Consider the following 15,950-nt stretch of genomic DNA (forward strand, 5'->3'; position numbering starts at 1 on the left):
CAGATACTATATATTGTCCACTGCTGTATCCATAGCAACCAGCACAATGTCTGACATGTGCTCAATATATATCTGATGAGTCCTGAATTCTATAATTTCATCATTAATGAGGTATAACACTACTACAGTATTTCTCAATGAATGAAATACTGCTGATTTAGGTATTCAGCTAACAGAATAAGATAGAAAATATGAGTTCTAAAAGCTAGGGCTGTGGGAATCTAGAAGCATAGTGTCCTTATTCTATAATCTCAGATTCCTATGTACCCAGCCATCAAGAAAGCATCTATGGGCTGCAGAGGTGGCTCAGAGGTTAAGAGTTTGAACTATTCTTGCAGAGGACACAAGTTCAATTCCCAGTACCCATGTCAGATGGGTCACAGTCAGTGGCCTGTTACAAATTCCCAGTAGGCCTACTTTTCAGAGGCATCAAGCTGAGAATCAAACCATTAGTACATAGAACTTGGGGGATATTCCAGATCCAAGCTACATCAGTCTGTGCATACCTATGTCACACATGACTGTAGGCATTATATTTGCTTTAGAAATTATAGTTTAGATGGATTTTCAACCACAGTTTATTAATTTCTGCCTCCATATGAATGCTCATCAGTTTGAAAAGGACTCCAGCCACCCTCTAAAGCTAGAATATTCTATCAGCTACTAAATAACTTCAGAGGCATAATGTAAGTCTGCATAAAATTATATTCAATTCATAAGTACTCCTGCTTTCACGTTTTAGAATCACACCCATTGTGTAGCAGAATAATATCTAAAATCACTGAAAATTCATTATGAAGGAAGAGGATAAAGCATTTTCTCAGCAGATGAAGTAAGATATAAAGTTGTTAAGACAAGAAGAAAACCTAAACAGATTCAAAGAAAGTCATAGGAGAAATAATAGAGAAACAAAAGAGAAGTCTTCCAGAATATTAAGACAGACATCATGCATGGAATATAAAAGGAAACTCGAATGCCATTTTGAAATAAAGTCCCATAAATGAAAGTAAAACAAGGTCTTGAGTTTCTTGCAGGTCTTAAATTCTATGGTTTGTAACTCTGCCTTTCTGAAATGTTTGCTTAATGAATTATCATCAGACCCAGCACGTTTTCCATGAAGAAAGGACACATGTACTGCTTGTTCCCAGGCTCCAGTTAAGAAGGTAAAAACCCCTTTCTGAACCCTACCTGAGCTGTAGCCCTTGGTTGAAATCCCTTTCTTCATGACAAGTTGACAGGGTATGCACGGAAACTCACAAAAAGATACAGTGACACACTTGAGAGGCTATTGAAATCCTAGCCCTGTGAGACAACTAGAGAAATGCAAAGCACCCCAGAATCCTCCGCACTGAATCTCTCCAGTGAGAAAAGCAGCATAAAATACTACATACTTCGAACCTTGATTGCTACAAACTCCTGCCTCACAAAAGCTGTTCACAAATGTGTCCTTCAACAGGAAGAACTCACCATGAATCTTTCTTGAAGGCAGTGCACATTTTAATGAATGCTAACATGTTTGCAAACATAATGAAAATAGTATTTCCCACAGAGCACTGTGAGTTTATTTGAATAAAATATCTGCCTTTGGACATGAGTCTCTGCCGATGATCACAGTCGGATCTGTGCTTTACTTGTGGATTAGGAGCTGCAGTGCAATGTGGACATGTGCTTTATGAGAACTGGCTGTGGAAAGCCCTCACCCGCTGACATCTGTCCAGATTGCCACTGGTTCTAAATCTCTGCATCTGAATTTTAGAAGCTAAAACTTTGGCACTGCTAAAGAGCCATGCCTCTAAATGAGAAAGTCTCATGAGGGGATGAAATTCAATACCAGAATTTCAAATATTTTATCATTGTAGAACAGAAACTGACACAAGAAAAAGAATACAATGAAAATGGCTGGATCACAGGACCCTAACAAACTGAAAACATGGCGGCATTTCAATTACAATGGAACTACTACACCCTTGGGGAGGATTAACATGTCTCCTAGGCATCACCTTGATTGGAAGATACCTTCTTCATGCTCCAAAGCAGGTTCTGGATTCTAAGTCTCTCTGATACAGTACAAGTCTGTTTGCTAAATGAATATAGAAATCCAGGAACATGTGCTCCTTATAAAAGCAGCTTTAGGAATAAGCCCACATTCTCTCCAAATCTCTCCCACTTTAAATATTCTATAGTGACTTCAGTAGGCAGTTGGTGTCATAGATCTTACTTGAATAATTGTTCTTCTTCCTTTCTAGCATTGCCCTGACTTGCACATACCTACAAGTAGGAACAATAGCAAAGAAAGTGGAGAGCTTATTTGGCATCCACAAAGAATAATTGAGTTACATCATTAGAATGCACACATATACAATTACAAAGTTCAAAACCTGGCCCATATGAGTAAATAACTTCCAAAAGGCAAATCAACTCAGAAATTCTAAGGATTTAACACAATAGGATCTATCTGTCACAAGAAGTCCAGTTGGCTGTGGTGGTACTGCAGGTAGCTGGTGGGCTCCACTTAGCCTTGGACACTTAGTCTGGGATTCCAAGATAACACAGTTATTGTTCATTCATAGTTTACAGAGTCACTCTGGGTGTCAGCATCCAGCCAGTAGGCAAGGTACAGGTCACAGGAGAAGTGTTATGTGATAGAACTCTCATGATGTACCTCTCTTTTCCCCATATCTGATTGGCCAGTACTCAGTACATATAAAAGATGCAGGGGAGTGTTATCCAGCTGTGTGCTAGAAGGTGTAATGATTCACAGCCCAGACCTTGCTCTACCTAATGTATGTGGAGCAAAGTATTTGGGGTCAGCTGGAGTTGATGGATAGTACATGCAAATTAGAACAAATGACAATAACATAACCTTATAGTGTATTTTAAATTCTGAATGCTTTCAACAAATCTTTGGATTACCTAAAGTAGAATAAATTGGAATACAGTGATAATATAAAATCCAATATACTCATTCAGAGCCAAGATGATGTCTGTTTTGTTATTCCCTATAATCAAACAATAATTCATTTGGAAAGTTAGAGCCTAAAAATAGCTCTTAGGCTACAGACATGTCTCAGGGGTTAAGAGCACGTATTGCTCTTGCTGAGGACCTAAGTTCAGGTCCCAGAACCTATGGTGGGTGGCTCACAACTGTCTGTAACTCTAGCTCCAGGGAGCTCTGATACCTCTGACTCCTGCAAACACTGGAACTCATATGTACATACCCACACACAGACACATAATTAAAAAGCAAACCTTTTTCTTTTAAGGCTGAAGGATGGCAGTTACTGTCAGAACACTTACTCCTCCTCCAGAGGATCCAGAGTTCAGTTCCCAGCACCCACATGGCAACTAACAATGGTCCATGATTCCAGTTCCAGAGGTTCTAACACCCTCTTTCTGGCCTCTGTGGGCATTGCATGCATGAGTTATATGTGTGCAGGTAAAGTGCTCACACACATAATTAATAATTAATTTTAAAAAGAAAAATTGCTCTTGAATAAATTAAACATCTAGTTTGGAATTAAATTCAAAGGGTTGTACCTTCATCACTTACAAGTCAAGGGAATTTTTTCTAATAGACCAAAACCTACTTTTTTGGCCAGAGGAATGTAAAGCACTTCTCTGTTCCACATGCCATAGGCTCTTATGTTTCCTAGAAACAGACTTGGAACCAAGAGACAAACCCCAGGCCCACAAGCTGTTCTGTGCATCCAACAAAGTCTTCAACACATTGTCTTCTTCAAGGACAAGAAATCTGACTCAGGCCAGGGTTTGAGGTGTGATTCTGACTTTACCAATAGCTGCCATGTTACAAGAAGCAACAGTTTAACTTCTCAATGGCTCAGTTTCCCTATCTGTAAATTTGAGATAATAGTCCTCCCCTTAGAGCACTGTTAGAAGTATTAAAATAATTAATATAAAAAAGCCATTAGACTCAGAAAGCCTGTCCAATAGTAAGCACTTAGTAAGTGCCAGCTATATTGATGACATGCTCTTGACTTAGCAAAAGCCGAGGTAAAATCATGGTCAGGCTTGTCCCAGCTGATTGTCTAATATTCACCAATATCTTGTATTTTCTCCCATCGTGTTGGAATTACTATTTGCTTTGAAGCAAACACTCTCCTTTATCCATTGATTTCCAAGGTTGCAAAATAAAAACTAAAACTTAGAGATGATTTACTTCTGCCCACAGAATTCTCATCCATTTAACCACTGATAGTAATGAAAGTTAAAATATTGGCCCTAAGTATCTCATTAAATATTAGAGCTTTAGTTTGGAGACAGAGACTCTTATACTAGAATCTCTGCATTTTTCAAAGCAGGGTATCTACATGCCTACAGATATACAGTAATATCTCACTAAATACCTCTAGAGTGGATGGATGGATGGATGGATGAATGGATGGATGGATGGATGGATAACAATCTAATCAATAAACTATAAAAGCTTGTCCTCCTTAACTGAGATAGCAGTAAGTTTCATCACAATAAATTCAGTTTTTAAAACCTTATATGCCTTGAACTGTGACCAACTCAAGAGCACAAACTGAGTAACATTAGTGAGGAGGCTATTCAAAAATAATGTAAAATATTTTTGCTTTTTGGACTCCCTGATGGTGAAGCTAGCACTTGCTTGCTTAGCGCACCTATCTGTTGAATATTCACATTGATGGAGAGGGTAGTGATGCAGAAAATGCATAGCATCAGATAATCCAAAGTCATTTATGTTTGGCTCAGGGATACTGCACATAATAATTTTGCAGCTGATTGATCCCCTGGGTTTGTTTGTGCTGATATTAAAGCAATTTTCATTTTGAGAAAATACTAACAGGAAATAATGGAGTGTTGTAGCTAAATGTATATGTAAGCATCTCATGCGTTTATCCATCCTCCAGATCCTTGGTGAGAGCTTACTTGTAAGCAGGCACTGGGATAGGCACTAGGAATACAGCTATTTGTAGTTCTTCTCCTGGAGGGCCTCATAGATAAATGGAGTTAATTTCAATTAATTCTTCTGAATTGTTTTCCCCTATTCCTCTTACCATTGAACCAAAATAGCAGATCAGTTTGATATAGGTATCTAAAAATGCCACTTCCATTCTTTATGCCCATGTAGAAATAAGACATATGTAGTATTACTATATTCTAAGGTTGGCTTAAATGATTATACTCATTAAGTAATTTAGACTTGACCAACATATCCTGTAAAAATAATATTATCTTTTATTGGTGAGAGAAAATAGCTCTCATCAAATTGAATGAGATATGAAGAATATAGATAACCTTCAGAGGAAAAATCAGATTCCTGTTTCATAATTACAAAATTAAAATCATTAGAAAATTCCAAACATAATACATAGCAAAAGATACCATAAACAAATTTCAGAGAAAAGTAACAACCTGAAAGAAGACATCTGTAAAATATGATATGGTGAAATAATTAGTATAATCTAATAGGAAGGTGGAAAATAATTCAGGGAGTTCACAGAAAAATTCAAATTGTGATTAAATCTTTGAAATGATGTTCAGTTTCACTAGTCATTAAGGACTAGCAAATGGAAATACCCATCACATCACACTTTGGCCTGGATGTGGAGGGATGTCCCATAGATGGGTATTGGACATAAGAATGGGTGGAGTTGCTTTAAAGAGCAATTTGGCAACATTTGCTAAAAGTGTACACCCTATAATACTTCATGTCTACTACTCTTGTAGGAATTCTGCTGTGGTTGTCTATGTCTTCTGAGATTCGTGTGATGAAAGCTTGTTCCTAATGCAGCAGTATTGGGAAGTGAGGCCTAAGGATTGGTGACTTGACCAGTACGCCAGGATGAACAGCTCAATGCAATAGCAGGAATGGATTGGTTATCCTGTGATAATATCAGAACTGGATCTTCTCTTCTCTCTCTCACCTGTGTTATAACTTCTGCCAAGTTATGGCATGGAAAAATGGCCTCACCAGAATCAGTCTCTTTATTTTGAATTGCCCAGTGTCCAGAATGGTGAGACAAGCTTCTGATTATTATAAATGTCCTGATCTGTGGCATTCTGTTACAGCAACACAAAGCAGACTAGAACAAATCCTTACTGAAAAAATTCTCATGTACTTGCCCATGGACACATTTATAAATTCTTGCCTACTTACCTAAGAACACTTAGGCACATGTGTTTACTATAGCATTGTTTATAATTATGAGAAGGTGTACACAATTTAAATATGTACCACCAGGGGAAGGAATGAATAGATAGTCTCAACAGGGAATATTAAAACAATGAAAGAAATTAATTAGTGCCACATAGGTGGTGCACACCTTTAATCCCAGCACTCGGGAAGCAGAGGAAAGTGGATCTGAATGAGTTCAAGGCCAGCCTGGTCTGCAGAGTGAAACCCTGTTTCAAAATAAAAGAAATAAAGGAAGAAAAAATGAATTATTAGATATATCTATTTATTTAAATATATATGAACATGTATCAGAATATTTAATAGGGAAACTCAAAATTTTTAAATTTTTATATAAAATTCATACATTTGGATAGAGAAAAATCATACACAGATGCAAAGAAATGTATGGAGAAATATTAAACAATGTCCAGGCAGTAAAATACCAAACTCATGAACATAACAGAGGTTGGACAGTAGCCTAGTGGGAAAGACATTAGAGATCAAAGGAAACTGCAACTTTTAAATATTTTTCTTATAATAAGAGGCTCACAAGAGTATGTGAAAGAAAGCTTTAAACCAATTAGTTTAGAGTGGCAGAAATATGGTGTTTTTAATATTATCCTGTATAATTGTAAGTTGTTGAAAACATGTTTTCTAAGACCAAGAACTAAGTTAAGAACAACCTTCGGTGGTAATATATCTTTGAAACCTGAATGGAAACTGATCTTCACCTTCTAGATGGCACATGTTGTTGCTACCTATGATGATGGTTGTATTCACAACCTCAGTTGTGTTAAACAGAGCTCTTTGAAAGCAGGATTCAGATTAATGTCAGCTTTGAAGCTGCTCCAGTTTGCACACACACACACACACACACACACACACACACACACACACACACAAACACACCACCACCACCACCACCACCACCACACCACATGTGAACAAACACACATTGTGGGATGTAGAGTGCAGGTATCTGGGAAGAATATAAATTCTCTTCTCCAGGTTTAACTAGGAAAAAATTTCCTACTACATTGATTTGCCTATACTTCAAAGTAAAATATATGAAAAAGTAACCGTTTAAAATCTCTGAAGCAGATTAGTTGACAGGATGCCATGGGATTGGTTAACCACCTGTTACTTCATTTCTGTGCAAACTGGCTTTACTGTACCACAATAAATTGCCAAGTCAACTGATTCAAAGTATAGCTTCTGCAAACTATTTATTCCATGTTTATACACTACTTGCAAGATACTGGTGGTACCAGAAACTCCTGGCAACCTTTACAATGCAGCAAAGCAGTGTGTGGAACACGACTACGTTTAGGTGAAAACAGCATCACATCCTAATTCCCTTATTAAATGGCTTATACAAGAAACGTTGGTATGCTGCTGCATCTTTCGCTGCTCTGTGCATTAACTTGGCCTTCCTTTCAGCCCCACCCTGCCTCTCGTTTGAAACCAATTGTCTCCTTGACATGAAAAATGTACTTCAGAAACCCTAATGGCTAATTACATCAAAGGGAAAAGAGTCCAAACCTCAAACAAGGAATGATTAACTACATAAGCTTTAACAGAAGCTATCACACCTTCAAAACTACTCCACTTCTTTAATAAAAGTGTTTCCAGTAATTTATTTTCTGCCAAAGTTTGTGTTCACTGCCCAGGAATGCCTCCTGTTTTGTTTACTTCAGGGTTGTACCCTCTCTAGGGCTGGTCCTGACCATGAGTAAAGCAGGCAGCCACCTACATAATATGATTCATGCAAACGCAGGACACTGAAGGAATATATACAAGCCCCATGGAAGAGGAAACCCTGCTTGATTCAGTAGTATCTCCCAAACCTTGTTCCATGGCATCATTGTAGGCTTTCCCACAGGAAACCATGGGATGCGAGTGAGTTTCCATTGTCAGATAACAAGGAGAAACACTGGGTTAAACAAAAGTAATGAGTTCTGTTATTACAGAGCTTTTCGTTCTCTGTTTCCTTGGAAGAAGTAGCCAGAAGGATTATCTATATATGTGTTTTCCTTCCAACAGTCCCTTGAAGGGGAAATTGCAAGTCCAATGTAATATAGTCAACATTCAGTCATGTTCTTAAATAAACTAGCAAGTTGCTAACCATATTCCTCTGAATAATATCATTCCCTCTTGTTCAATGACTTGGTACCTTAAAGAGCATCACCTTCTAATGGTGCCTCATAACCATCCCTTAGAGATTCGGGAAAAGAATTAGAGTCTGCACTCCATAACCTGGGAAGCTGAGGGCCAGAACAGTATGAAGAAGGAAATAGGAAAAGAAAAATAACATGTTTGAGGATCAGTTCTTTCTCTACCTCGCAGGGGTAGAGCCACATTCTGGTGCAGCATTCTTGCTGGTGATGATCTCATGCCATCCTCACATCGGCCCTGTGAAGTGTCTTCTGCAGGTGAGGAAACAGCTTCCAAAGTTAAGACACTCACCCAAAGACACACAGGAAGGCCATGGCAGTAGTGAGAACAGCCCTGTGTCTTCGGAGGCCTAGCTTGAGTTTAACTTGACTACTCCTTGCTAAAAGAACATCTTAAAGTCTGCTCTGGGAACTAAGTTACCCTTAAATGGGAAATAGCTCATTCTAAGCCACCATGGCCATTTTTAAATTGGTCTCTACTTCTTTATCTATTATTCTTTTTCTTTCAGATCCAAGTAGAGACACATTCCTAGGATCCATACCAATGGGAACAAACAGAAAAAAATAAGATGTATGAATCTGAAAAGAGGGAATTTGAGAAGAGACATGACTGAGAAATCACTGTATAAATCCAGATGCAATCAAATTGTCACAGAATGTATGATGATGCTTGGCATGAACTGCTTTAAACATGTCACATAAAAAAAAAACACAAAAGAAATCAGGCATGCATAGATATGCTACATTACGCTACTTTGCATGCACTAACTAAATCTAACATGTTAGCAACCCTTTGCAACATCTACTTTTAATATTCTCTTTAAACAGACAAATAAACCCAAATAAGCAGGTTCTGAGTAACTAGGCTATGATGGCACCAGAAAAATAATCTTGATAGTTCTTTTCACACTTAATTAGCACTTAATTTAAAAGGGTAGTGATACCATGATCTTGTTTCTTAGCATCAGCCCCACAAGGGAAGCAGGTCAGCATGCAAAACTCCAAGACGCTGTTTTTTTACAGAAGACCATGAAAGAAGAGAGGCACACAAAGCGCTGTGATCAGTGGAAAGTTTGGAGGGTTGTGGCCAAAGGAAAGGCATGTTAGGTCTGACAGACACTTGCCAAAACTCATGAAAATAACACCACACATCTGTTCTTTCAACATAGCATGTGTTAGGACAAGAAAAGGGGACGAGCAGGCAGAGGGAGCTTAACACATGCTATCTGAGTAAGCATCTTTTTTATTGTGCTTTTTAAATTTCATACATTTCTCACTCAGATCCAGACCCCCTCCCCATCCATGCCTCCTCTCCCTATCCTCCCACCAAACCTCATGAAATCTGTTATACATGCTGAATCCTATTCATTCAGGTGTTTGTACCCAAATGTCCTTCAGTGTAAATGCATCCTCTGGAGTCTAGTCAGCCCATCCAGTGGAACACTTGCCTTTCTCATTGCTGTGGCAAAATACCTGGCAGAGGCAAGTTAAGGAAGGGTTTTCTCCACACACAGAAGGTTATCCCAGTGGGGAAGGCATTATGACAGGAGCCTGAGGCATCTGGTCACATTGAATGCACGGTTGGGAAGCAGAGAGTGATGAATGCTGGTGCTCAGCTCACTTTCTCCTTTCTATTTAGTATAAGACCCAGCCTGTGAAATGGTTCTGCTTATACTTAGGGTGGGTTTTCCCACCACAGTTCCACAATTAAACCTCTCTGGAAACACCCTCATACACATACATGCCCAGAGGTTTGTCTCCTAGGTGATTAAAAATCCTGTCAAGTTGGCATCAAGATTATCTATCACAATAACTTTTTCTTATTTCAAAATATTTTCCTGTGTCCAGAAAAGACTGTTAGTGGCTTGAAGAACTCTCTCTCTCTCTCTCTCTCTCTCTCTCTCTCTCTCTCTCTCTCCCTCCCTCTGTGTGTGTGTGTGTGTGTGTGTGTGTGTCTGTGTGTCCACTACAATGAATGCAGAACCTCACACACATTTACAACAGTTGGCAATGTGGAGCAGTTGCTGCCTTGGAGGATTGAGTTATGAATGATACAGTACAGAGAAAACTTGAAAGAACACATTTTTTAATGCAAGGTCTGAGTGCTGATTGACATACTTTGTACGATAGTAAAATCTGGCAGGTGTATTAACTTGCATCCCTCTGATCTGTTCACATCCACACTTGTCTTCTTAGGGTACTTGGTAATAAGCTTCTTTAAAGATCCCTGAGTAAGCACTGGAGATAATATCTGGAGTATGTAGCACTCAGTCCTTTTAGAATGGTTTTTTCCTGCTCCTTTCGTTTTCTTAAGAAAATGTCAGTTTAATCATTTCCTAATGTTTTGATAATGTGTTTCTTTACATAGCTGTAGAACACTCACTTCAGTGTTTTAAAAGCATGAATGTAGATGTAAAAGTGCCAGTTAAATGAGATTACTCTTTCCTAATGAAACAGCCAAAGAGGAGTTTGAAGTTTTCTAAACTTGGATGACATTTTTCAGAGAAAATAATGAAGTTTAAGGCCTCTGGTAAGTCTCTTGTGTAAGAAAATTACATTTTACAGCCTAATTAATATAAAATTTTTATAAAACAAGGACTTAATTCATAAGTGAATCTGTCACATACTATGTTTGTTAGCCTAAGGTAAGCGGGTGGGGGTGGGAGGAGGCTTGAACAACATGAGGCAAGGAAGAGAAGGATATTGGAACCAAGTAGAACAGGAAGCCATCATCGATGTATCATGGGAATCAGGTTATATCATGGTCCTTGGAAGGGTTAACAAAGGTTCAGAAAACTCAGACTAGACTGTGTGGGGACAGGTGACAGTGTAGACCATCTCAACCAGCAAGAAGCCACATTAGGACCCTCAGCAATGGAGAGGCAGTCTATGTTTCTGCTCAGTCTCCTACTACAAGTGATCTCATTGGGTGCTAGAACTTCTGTCTGGAGACAGAAGCCTGGTCACATGAACTGGAACAACAGGGAAAGGTATGTGCCAAGGTCAAGGACATGGAGAAAAGGGCATATTCCTTGTAGGTATATGGTGGGAAAGCACCACATCAGAATCTCAAGAGCAGCAAGAAAAATGGTCAGATCATGGACCAGTCTCTGAGCAGGAAGGAGATCTGGTGATGCCTAAAGAATGGGTCAATTTCTAGTTCAAACAATTTAGGGTCAAGGCAGTGTAAACTCAGTTCCAAACTGGACTTTTCACTTTCAGCCAGGTTTTACAACTAGGGTCACTGAAAGCTCTGCACTCCGAGTTTATCCTTATACTACAGATTCGGAGATAGCAGCAGGCAAATGTACTTGTGCTTCTAACAATTAGTGAGCCAAACAATGTTAAAATATTCAAGTTCTTGCAGGAGTACTGGGGATGGGACAAGAATAAGGCTACCGTGAAAAGCAGACTGGAGAGGGGGAAACAGATATTCAGGATCTGCATTTTGTGTGAGCCCTAGAAATGCCCTAGAACAACACTTGACCAGGGGAGAGCATGAACAAGCATAGAATCTTCCATTTTGTGAAATCTGTATGCAAATAAGCATATTGGAATAATTATGCTTTGGTATACTGAGACATTTTACTGGGTCACTAAGAAAAGTTTCTTTTGGTCCCCTTCTTATAAATAATGATCCAGGTAGCTTTGACTACTGAAATGTTAAGAATGGGCTTAACCCTCAGAAAAGGAGGTGGAAACTTTTTAAAATTTGTATTTATTTATATTTTATGTTTATGTGGTTTTTACCTACATGTAAGTGCACTCATGTTGTGCAATGCCTGAAGAGGCCAGAAGAGGGCACCAGATACCCAAGAACTGGAGTTACACACCATTGTTAGCTGCTATGTGGGTGCTGGAACTGAACCCAGGTCCTCTACAAGAGCAGTCAGTGCTCTGAGCCATCTCTCCAGCTCTGAGATGGAAACATTTGTCTTCAAAACGCCCTTCATCATCTAAATGATCACGCATATGGATTTCATCAGGAACCGCCCCCCCAATCACCCTCCCTCTCCCCCTGAAAAATGCCCTGCTGATAAAAGACATGATCACAGCCAAGGTTTTCTACTTTCAACATTTAAACAAGCAAAGGATCATTAATGTTCCTCTCATTACCTTGTCCCTATCTGGAAGATGAAGACTATTTTCCCAGTATTTACACAATATGTCCAAACATTGCAAATGACCATTTTCTGAGAATGCTGTTTTCCTTTACTTTTCTATTTCCAAAGTATCTCTTCTAAAATATGTGGGCATGCATTCAAATGGAGCTGGTAACCATGATGGGTGAGGCTTCATTTTTGTCCTCCTTTCTGGGCTAGCCTCTGATCCTCTCTCCACCTCTTCTGCCCTGCCCTGCATCTCAGGATCCTGGCATCTATAGATCACATCAGGAGTCTTTCTTTCTCTTTGGCTTGCAGATAGACTTGCCAGTAGGAGACCTTCATGTAAGATCAGGGGTAGCAGGAGAGAGAGGTTAGGTGTTGCCTGGCATAACATTCATCCTGTGGAACTGTAATGACCAGTGCTGCTGTATTGTTGGGAAGACCCCAGCATCTGCCAAGCCCCCTGGCCTTGTTTGGTTCCATTCACAATGTTTTTATTAGGCAGGGTTATCCAGAGGAATAGAACCAATCAAATGCATTATATTATAAAAGGGGACTTATTGGATAGGTTTATTTGATAGGGCAAGATGTGCCGAAAATGGCCACCTGTGTGCTGGAGAGGAGAGAACCACATATCTGTTCAGTGAGTGAGGTTGGCTGCCTGGAGCTCCATGGAGACCATGTCTCCAAAGAAGCTGGAGTCTAAAGTCAATGCAAGATGGCAAGAGCAGCATCAAAAGATGCACTCAGAAAGAAGCAAAGGCAGGCAGAAGCATGCACTGCTTCTTCCCTGGACGTTTTTATGTTGGGTACATTCATTGGCAAGTGCCACCCACTCCAAAGACAGTTACTCTCCCCCGAGTTAGTCTTCTTTAGAGACTCCCCGACAGACATACTCAGGTTTGTTTCCTGGGTGATTCTAAATCCTGTCATCTTGACAATCAAAACCAACTAGCACTCTCCTCTTGCTCCTCCATCCCCAGGAGCAGGAAGTTCTAGCCATTGCTAATGCCATAGTATTTCCTCATCCTTCGGTTTTCCCTTTAGCCTCACTCATGCCTTTTGAAAATGGCCTTTAATTAAATAATTTTCATCCATCTTCTGAGTGCACCATTTGCTTCCTGTTGCAACCCTGAACAGTGAAGACTTATCTGTTTACTTCATGGTGTTGCAGTCCATTTGGGGAAAAGCTGATGAGCCAGCATCAGGACCACTCTTTCCTGGTCTCCTGAAAGGTTTTGAGGCAGTCAGCTACAATCGAGGGTTAAAATGGAACCTGCGGATTATCTGAGGGTTTCAATTATCCTCGTTCCCCTCATTCTATCTTGCAGAGTTGGAGAATTGGCTGTGTCAAGACGAAGTTGACACACATCACAGAGGCTGTACAGCAGTCTGTCTCCTCATTAAGAGTTTTTTTACTACATCCCACTGATCTTCCACTTCTTGCAATGCTTTTGATGTGCATTTAATTCTAAGTTCTGACAGAGAAAGGGGCTCACATCTGCTGTTCCCAATGAAATCTTCACATGACTGTCAAAAATGCAACTATTTGTCCCCAGGCTTAAATTGCCAGCTCTAAAAAGGGTCAAGGACTCTCCCTGGGAGCATCTCCAACAGTCAAGCATATATTTAATATCTTCATTTTATCACAAAATTTCCTTCAATCTAATGTTAATATGTATCACATTTCCATAAGCCTAATCTGCACTTAGGACATTCTAGAAACAGAGCAATAACTCAATTCTTATTTCCTTTCTAAGACCACAAGTCTACCGCTGTGCTATAGAAATGCTGCTAGGCCAGATGCAAGCACCAGAAATGTAATGAACCATTCCACTTAATGAAAGTCACTTTTCTTTGGGTAATTTCTGCATATAGCTCAGAATTATTATGCATTTCCATCCTCAATAGTCTGTGGTTCAAAGAATAAGATGAAGAAATAGTCTTTAATATGCATTTAAAAACAATTTTTCCTCATTAACTAAATGTTGCATAATTGCATAATTTCAGAAAAAATATATATGTAAGCTATGCCACATAGTTTATATATGTAAACTATGCCAATAATAATAATAATAATATGTATTCTTATTATTATTACTCCTGGTAGTAATAAAAGTCTTGATCTTCATGGCTGGGGAGAGAGTTCAGAGAAGTAACAGTGCTTGGAATGCAAACAAAAGGATCTGAGTTTGACTCCCAAGCACACACAGGAAAGTCAGGCATGGACACCCTTACCTATAACACCAGCATTAGCGGTGGAAACAGGCAGATCCCAGGAACTCTCTGGCCAGCCAGGCTAACTAAAATGGCAAGCTTCAGCTTCAGTGAGAGACTATCTAAAAGATAAGGTGAAGAGCAACAGAAGATGTCCAGTGTGCTCCCCTGGTCTCCACATGTGCATGCACCTGCCCACACATATGTACATATTCCAACACACACACACACACACACACACACACACACACGCACAGGCCTTGGGCCTGTAGAGATGGCTCAGCAGTTAAGAATGCTGACTGCCCTTGAAGAGGACCCAGGTTCGATTCCCACCAACCACATGATGGCTATGTCCTTAACTCCAGTTCCAGAGGAATCCGATGCCCTCTTTTGCCCCCCATGGCATTGCATGACACAGTGCACTCACATACATGCAGGCAATATACTCATGCACATTAAAAGTAATAATAATAAAATAAATATTGCTTTATGAAATCTTTATGAGTTGGAGTCTCCTTGAAGTTCATTATTTCTTGTGTAATCATTGTTTTACTATTTTATTTATTATTTTTATTTCACTTTATTTTATTATTATTATTATTACCTGCATGTGTGTACATGTACCCATGTCATGCAGTGCCTGCAGAGACGAAAAGAGGGCATCAAATCCACAGGAACTGAAATTATAAATGAGTGTTAGTTGCCATGTGGGTGCTGGGAATCAAACCCGGGTCCTCTGCAAGAGCAGTCCATGCTCTTAACTGCTGAGCCATCTCTCCAGCCGCTAAAATTCAGTATTTCTTTAACTCTTACAGGTATTGGTACCATGACTAATTTTCACTTCTATGAAATGGGTGACATTTCTTATGATCATAGAGGACTGGCACTTGGAAAATTGTGTCTTGATATTTCCCTGGGAGATCTGAAAATTTGGTTGTCATGTATATTTGAAATTATATTTTTATATTTTATTTATTATTTTTATTTTATGTGTATGCATGTATTGCGTGCATGTAGCTAAGTGCACCCGTGTCATGCAATGCCCGCAAAGGACAGAAGAGGCTGTCAGATTCCCTGGAACTGGAATTATGGACAGTTGTTAGCTGCCATGTGGGTGCTGGGATTCTCACCTGGGTCTTCTGCAAGAACAGTCACTGTTGTTAACCACTGAGCCATCACTCCAGTCCTGAATACATGTTTATATTACATGAATAATATATTCATTTTCCTCTTCTCCTCTTAAATGCTAAATTGGGGATTAAAGCAATTGTGTCATTGATTTGGACCTGAAAT

This window comes from Nannospalax galili, unplaced genomic scaffold (assembly GCF_000622305.1).
Source record: "Nannospalax galili isolate Female #2095 unplaced genomic scaffold, S.galili_v1.0 scaffold284, whole genome shotgun sequence".
NCBI lineage: Eukaryota > Metazoa > Chordata > Mammalia > Rodentia > Spalacidae > Nannospalax > Nannospalax galili.